This window comes from Penicillium odoratum (assembly GCF_028828045.1).
Source record: "Penicillium odoratum strain IBT 22623 chromosome Unknown utg000001l_segment0_segment0, whole genome shotgun sequence".
NCBI classification, from domain to species: Eukaryota; Fungi; Ascomycota; class Eurotiomycetes; order Eurotiales; family Aspergillaceae; genus Penicillium; species Penicillium odoratum.
The window spans coordinates 4,630,780-4,637,884 of NW_026643143.1; positions in this window are offsets into that span (position 1 = coordinate 4,630,780).

Here is a 7,105-nt window from a genome sequence, read left to right on the forward strand (position 1 = left end):
CTGCTTGTCGAGCAAGAATGTCGAATGGTGTCGGCACTCGCACCCTCATGGATGGAAATCAGCCTGATGTCTCCAAAGCGAGAGAGGTTGGACTGGCGTTCCCGTCCACAGTCTGACGCGACGACAAAGGCGGTGAGGCCGTCCCAGACGCTCGGTGCAGTGTTGTTTACGCGACGTCCGGCGGAGTTGGTCTGCACATGACAGTGGCCGTTTGAAATAAGTCAGTCGACATCGGATCTCCTCACCGCTTGTAATACTCGACTTTATATTATGTTTGATCCCTCTGATGAAGCCCGGTAGATAACACAGACCACGCAGTGGCTCTGCTGGTGTCCAAATTTGGACTCGACCAATGCTCGCTCTAGTCAATCTTTCAAGATCGCGCTGGGCCTCTCTCTCTTTCTCTTAGTTGATATCAGAGCTGTAGCCGACAAGAAAGGCTATGAAGCATACCTCGAGCAGAGGTATCTTCCCCCCTAGTCCTAGTCGAACCACTTCCACGAGCCGAATCCCACATATCAATACCCACGAGCCCACTCCCACGAGCCGCTTTTCTCGTACCGATGCCCACAAGCTAACTTCCACAAGTCGATTCCCACAAATCGATGCCCACGAGCCAACTCCCACAAGCCAACTCCCACAAGCCAACTCCCACAAGAAAACTCCCACAAGCCAACTCCCACAAGAAAACTCCCACGAGCCCATTCCCACAAGCAAACTCCCACAAGCAAACTCCCACAAGCAAACTCCCACAAAGCTGACTTAAGACCGACCAAGTCCAGCCATGGCACTGACTTGAACCAGCCAACCGTGGCGGTCAGTCCTTCGTGAGAATGTCGCTCAGCATGCACTTTCGTTTGAGAAACCGACAACGTGTACTTTGAAATGAGCTGCATTCCGAAATAAGGCAGTCAAATGCCTGCGGCGGTGATGGCGTGCTTTGGGTTTCACCGGGACAAATTCTGTTGGGGATAACTTAGCTCACAGATCAGGAAAGGGACTTTTGACTCACATTTATCCGATGACGGATCAGCGTTTTGACGGGCGATTGGAGAATGGGTGACGAGTGCAGAATCCCAAAGTGAAAAATCTCATCTTGGGACTGCCCAATCGTCAAGGTGATCCTTTGGAAAGCCTGGCCTGGCAAAAGACCGAATGCTCAATATTTGGGCTTGAGGGCAGACTATATTCGTGATGAACCCCGCTTCACTCTACATGATGAAAGCTGCTCATGTGGTTTGCGGGAAAATCAAGGGCTCCAAGAGTGCCTAGGATATAGATTGGACGCCATTGATCACCCGGCCAGCCATTTGTAGTGTGAATGCGGTCTTCATAATTGGCATCTCGGTTGAAAGTTGGTCACTGATACCCCCCAGTTGTCGGGATTGGCGAGGGATACTCGGTGTCGGCATTTGACCTTGAGGCGATAGGGGAATTGCCACTTCACTGCAGTTGATTACATGCCGCCGAGCTCGCGTGTCAATGTTGAGACGACATACCCGTCACACGGTATGCTCAAACGAGGAGCCCATGTCTCTCGCCAAATGGGCTGGCCGCATTATCGGATTCATCGAAGAGATTGCTACGCTGATCGTGCTGATCAAGCGTCCTGCAGTCGCGCCGATTTCCGAGCAGCCTAATGCCACAGACTTTCGTCTGCCACTGCTATGTTCATGTCGAGTGATGATCTTCCCCGCGGGAAGGATGCGTTATTCGAGGATAGCGAGTATGTGCACATTGTGTCGTTACAATGTAACGCACTTGACGAGTGACTGTTCAAAAACTGTTCCAAAGATGTCAGTATACATCCGGCGATATGGGACCACTCACAATTTATCATCTTGGACCTCAACTCTTCAGCCCGTACATAAATTGCTCCACCATACCTCTTTGTCCACGGCGGAATGGGTTTGTAGACTTGTCTGGCACCCTGATTCGATTCTCAAATCGCGAAATATTGGCCGAGTGTGCATTGATAAAAGATGGGCTGCAAGGTGGCAGTCTGTCGTAGCCTGAAGCATGGATCATTTGCTCGACGTGTGCCTGTAGGCATGTCCCACTGGGCACGGTATTAGTGACTGGATCAGGAAACGACTTCTGACTCACCTTTCCAGGACCGGGCTGACAGTTGTACCACCCTTGTAGTGTTAACCTGAGGCGGTTGAGTATGGATTGGGCTGGCCGCAAGTTCGGTGTTCAGCGCAGTCTCGTGTGGTATTGGGCTGGCCGGGACATAGCTGCACAAGACAAAGTTTTCATGCTGTCATATTTGAAAGAAGCCAGGAGAGGCAAAGTTTGGTCGGCTTGGTGGCCAGGTTCATAGGTGTCAAACGTGCGGGATATGGTGATGCGGTTGAGATTTGTGACTTTGACCCTAGCTGATAGGCACGAGTGATGGCGATATCAACAGCGTGACGGAGTTGGATGATTTCATCGTTCGGGAGGTGTATGATCCGTGTCAGTGAGCAGTGAGCACCAACACCGAAGATCAAAGGACTGGAGCTTATCTTGGAATCAGGGGCCTGTGAAAATAGAGCGGTCTGTCCGCATATGATGCTATGGTCAAGATACAGGCTCGCAAATCCAGGTCGTGCCCATTCCTCCCGCGGCGATGACGAGCGCTGTATCGACGAGTCTGCCCAAAGCCGCTTCTATTACGCCACGCAGAACGGTTCGAATGACTTTCCTGGCCCAGTGGTAGCACCCAGTAGGGCAACACATGCACAATGGATCACGACTTGTGATGCGCTCAGGAGGCATAAATCTGGCGAGCTACCAATGGAGACGTCTCGCGCAGTTGTAAGAGGCAGAAGGGAACGCAACGATTGGTTAGCGGGGGCGATGGTCGCTTCATTCGTTGCTGGGCCGCAAAAACCAGGCTCTGTCGCTGGCTCTGCACAAGATTGATGAACGATATGCCTGCGATCTGCTGTTGCAGACAGCCGCATATCTCTTCGAAAGAATCACTGTCGTCGAAAGCGATGACTCTAACCTCTGGTGACAATGGCTTCCACCAGATTGGCAGGGGGAGGAGCAAAGCAGAAAGCGACAAGCCTTGTGGCAGGTCTGGTTGCTCCATGGCCTTCTTCTTGGACTGGTCCATGGCGATTGACGTCTATCCCGAAAAGCAAGATCTGTCCACCCATCGGATGGACTTCCCGCATTCTTCTGACTCGCACCCTCCGCAGGTGAGGAAGCCGGTCCCACCGTGAAAGGGTTCCTCGAAATCCACAGACTGAGGCTTCATCACCTTACCATGCACCGTGTGTTGGCGGCCGGTACATTGGTCGCATGGCTGCCTCAACTTCCCAGAGATATAGAGTGATGTTCTCAAAAAGGGGGCATCAGTGGGTGAGGCGAAAGAGTGGAGTGATCGGGCAAGCCTAATTCATGTCGACTTCTTCACTTCGGCACATTTTCCAAAGCGAGATACATCGCTTCATGGAAGGTGGCGACGGTGCAAGGCTCGTTCAGCTGCATGACATGTCTCGCAGCGTCTTGACTAGTGACTCTGCAAGATAGTCAGCATGTGTCTCATAATGTGGGCTCACTCACGGTCTTGTTATCTCGTCTCACCCTGCACCAACGACGGACGACACTGCCGAGACAGTAAAAGGGTCGTCTTGGGGAGACAAGTCCCAACTCCAACCGACCCAACGCATGTTCCCTCTTTTAGGTCCATGAGGTCGGTTTGGTCTGTCTGTACCCAGCCACGATCATGGCTGACGATGAACGGGTGGTGATGGGGCAGAAGCACCGAACAGGCGTACATATTTCAACACACATCCAGCCGCATGAGACCTGTGACCGCGATGAAGTGCACGAGTAGTCTTGCTTGAGACACTATCAGAACATCAAACATTCAGGATAACGGCGACATGTGCACGGAAAGGGCTTAATGATGGCGGTGTTCGATACTCAAAGGTCTCGCAGATGATCTCGCTAGAGGCACTGTTCGACAAGCACATGACAGCAGTGGAACCAAAGTTGGTCTCATGATGATTGTTATCGGTGTGACTGGCAAGTAGTTGTATAACCTTGGAGTGCTGACTTGGGGCTGTGGTATAGACCTGAATGGTCGTAACATGGGGAGTTTTAGCACTGGCCAACGGGTATGGGGCTGACAGGGGACTTACCTGCGGGATGCCTCGCTTGCACTCTTGTGGTCAAGAAGCTAGTCAGAAGTCACACTATTAGCTCAACTCGACAAGGCACATGAGTACAGCACTCACCAAAGGATTGTCGCCAGTCAAGGCCCAAGCTCTGGCCCGCAGGCACGAAGACCGGCACAGTGGAGTGAACCACCAGTGGGAAGGGAGAGGCAGGTGACTTGGTGGCTTTTGTGTACACCGAGGATGTCAGTCACAGCGAATGCTTGGAGTCAAAGAAAAGTGACCCATCATCTGCTGTAGCAGGGCGCCTTGGTTTCAGCTTGGAGGAACTCGTCAGATATGGTAAGGAAGATAATTATTTTGACAGAGAATGTGGGAAGGAGGCCATATTTATAGGTCTCTTGACAGGCCTTGTTGCCGCCCGCTTGTACTACCGCGGTGAAATCTTTTTGATCTGTCGATTTCTGGAGGGCTATTGTTTTCGGGGGCATCGAAGTTGCCTGTGCAAAGTCAGGCTTGTTGAACCTCGACTTATGGAGGTGACGGGCGAGAGAATATCCAAGTGCAGGCCGGTGAAAAATGAACGGTCATGGTCAGGGTGAGTTATGCCCTCAAGTCAATTTCTGGAATTTGAAAATAATAATAAATTATTAAAATAAAATAATTTCATATTTAATTATCATTTGTCTGAAGAGCGTTGATCAACGTTCAACCTTGTCTCAACGACCGTACTTTCAACAGTTGAAACGGTGGGCAGCGATCATCGCTCCACTGCGACAGCATGTGCTTTTATCCCCATCATCTGAACTTCAGCATTGGCTGTTTATTCAAAATAGAGGCCGACGATCATGCTGTGTTCTGAGGAAGTGGCCTCATTCGTTGATGATCGATTTTTCAGGGTCTAAGCCATCGCCCACTAAAGAGATTTCCACTGAATAGAATGCAGCCATGCCAATTGACTGTAGTAATACGGCTCTTACTTTGACTCGTCCGGGACAACACACATCGATGATTGACACCATAAGCCGGGCTTAGGTCACTGCTAGTCGTCAGATCCAGAGAGCCTTTTATGTTGATCTACTGAGCTGAAAGTTCAAGTGGCGCCCAATGACTATAGTTCTATACCTGATGTTTGTCTATGCTGCTTTTCGGGACTCACATTATAAGAACGTAAAAGTCCGATTTTCACACTTTTCATTGGTACAGACATGCCGATCGAAAACCAGAATCTTTTCCAATTTATCAAGGCAAGAGAGATGAAACCGAACCAATCTGGATGCATAAAGAGCTAGGGGCGCAAATATTTCCCAGGGGCATTCACGAGCTTTCTGAAGAACTTGGTCTCTCCCACATGGAAAGTGGAGCTGTTCGAGCCCCCAGCAAATCTAATTCACTGCGGATTCTCGTATTTCATGTCCTTATTGGCGCGAAGAGGTGACTGCAGGTATATTGGAGGCTGGGACAAAACCTCGCCAGCACAGGCAATTTCAAAAAGGGGACAGATCAAGAAGGAAGGCGGTCCACAAAGGCTCATAGCTATTTGATGCTGGGTGAGGGGAATTTGATAGCGTATGGTCACTCCGATTTCCAGCAGCCACTGAAGGGACTGGTCAGGCAGAGTGGTGAATGCCAAAGAGAGTTTGTGCAAATCACCTGTCTCTAATCTGATCCATCGATCCCCGTATGTATTTTCGTCGAGCTTGGATTCACATGGAGGAAAAAACGCCTGGAGGCATAGATTAGATTAGATGATACTGGCGAAGATTGGCTTGGGCGACTGACGCAGCCGAAATATGTGGATTTCTCTACAGCCAGGTCCAGCGGAGGCAATTCCACACAATCATAGGTTTTGGTAGTCATTTCAGCTTCCACACTTAGTGCAGCGGTGGTTTTTGAGATCGGAGCGCAGGGGGAAGGACCATGAATTTATAATTTCAAGTGACGAGATGGAAGTGATAAGCAACAGTAAGGCCTAGCGTACAAAGCAAGATGGAGACTTGGTGAACCAAAATCAGTCGCAGACCACCAAAGACCTATCCCATGTAAGGTTTGGTAGGTGCGAGGATCATCTTGACCGGTTCTGGGAGCTGTAGCGCTCCTAGGACGCTCACTGAAGATCCCAGAACCAGGGTTGTGGTTTCGGGGATCCAGGCGAGGTGTCTTTGGGGCGGATACTATGGTTTCACGTGTAGACTTCTGTCCCAAGCAGCTTCTTACTGCGAATCTATTCAGTGGTCCCAAGGAACCGCTGAAACACTTCCTGGGTCGCCCGGCCAATACATCACGACGATCTATCTGCTCGGCATCTCTTGATATAGCTGGCCAAGTTATCTACAGGATATTTAAGGGCAAGAAGACCCGGAGGTAGATTTCAATGCCTATGCCATTTTTCTTCACCATCTCCGCACAGCAGATATCAGCCACAGCCATGACTTCACAGAGCGCGGAGACCGACCCTTCTTTCGCTGCCTTTCCGCCTCCAGACAACTATCAATTCGTGCGCAACCAGTGGATACCGCAGACGGATCATACCCCCCGCCCCAAGTGGTTCGAACTTCTTAAGCAGATCGAAGTTGAACATGTTCGTTGGACGAAGGCGGATGACAACTTGGTGACAGGCTTAGAAAAGCTACATCAAGGATCAAAATCTACATGAAGCTCACCAGCGTATCAAGCAGCTTCAGAAAGACGTCGACGATTGGAAGAAAATTGCGCTACAGATACCGGACTGGGAAGGTCGCATAGCAAAATGCGAGCAACATATGGCCGTCTGTCAAATACCACCGAGCGGAAGTGTCCAATCTACGCTGGGCTCAAACGCCAGTCTCCCAACAGAAGAGAAAAGACCTGGCCCCCCTCTTAGGCGGTCGGGTCGGTCAACGAGCTGGAAGGTGGGACTTCCGCCAAGTCGGCGATCCCCGAGACAAGTACAGCAACCATCAAAGGAGCAAAAGCCACGACTTGACCGACGGGCTTGAGCCGCGTGCCCGCTT